The 718-nt window shown below is 40.7% G+C and overlaps 1 long non-coding RNA gene across 1 annotated transcript in view; it reads right to left on the reverse strand.

Moving 5' to 3' along the window:
• Nucleotides 1–258: 258 nt before the first annotated feature.
• LOC116701705 (uncharacterized) overlaps nucleotides 259–718 on the reverse strand; it is a 23361-nt gene continuing 22901 nt past the window's right edge. The window contains exon 3 of the long non-coding RNA XR_004334985.1: nucleotides 259–342. This is a non-coding gene — a long non-coding RNA (uncharacterized LOC116701705). The remainder of the gene's footprint in view (nucleotides 343–718) is intronic.

Genomic DNA, 718 nt, shown 5'->3' on the forward strand with positions numbered 1-718 from the left:
AGCTGTGATACTTGCCAAAGGGAGCAGTACAAGGTATTGACTCTGCAGGGTGCCCAAACTTTTGCAGATGCCATTTTTTTGTTTTCTGTCATTTTGAAAGTGTAAATGATGGAAATAAAATCTAACTTTTTGTGACATATTATACAAATGTCTAATCTGTCATGTGATGCCTTTTGGAGATTTTTTCAATCTTTTTTGGGCTTTTTTATGTACATTAATACAAATTTTTACCTGGGGTGCCCAAGCTTTCGAGCCCCACTGTACTCAGTGAACATTCCCCTGGGTGCTCTGTGTCATCTATAACGTCTTTCCCAATTCATTGTCTATGGAGCAGTTCCAGACCTGATACTTGATGACATCATAAATTTGAGTTTTAAAACTGAAATGTTCCGAAAGATTAAGGGTGTGGCATCGAGGAATGAAAGTAGCCCTTCTCGAGGGGCGACACCAAGCATACATTTTAAAATATCACTGCACGCAATAGGATAACACTACGACCAATCGCAATAACACACGGGGTGACATATCCAAAGCCCCATACGCTTAGCTACCAGCGGAACTGGTTGATTAAAATCTTGAAGTATCTGGTCAGTAAAACCGCAAATAAGCGGCGTCTTCTGTTCCTTCTTGTTGGAAAGGAGAAAAGATCTGTTTGGAAAGCGGATCGAATGCACAACTCCGACTTCTTTTGCATCCCAGAGATATGAAGGGATCACAT

Source organism: Etheostoma spectabile, chromosome 14, assembly GCF_008692095.1.
Source record: "Etheostoma spectabile isolate EspeVRDwgs_2016 chromosome 14, UIUC_Espe_1.0, whole genome shotgun sequence".
NCBI lineage: Eukaryota > Metazoa > Chordata > Actinopteri > Perciformes > Percidae > Etheostoma > Etheostoma spectabile.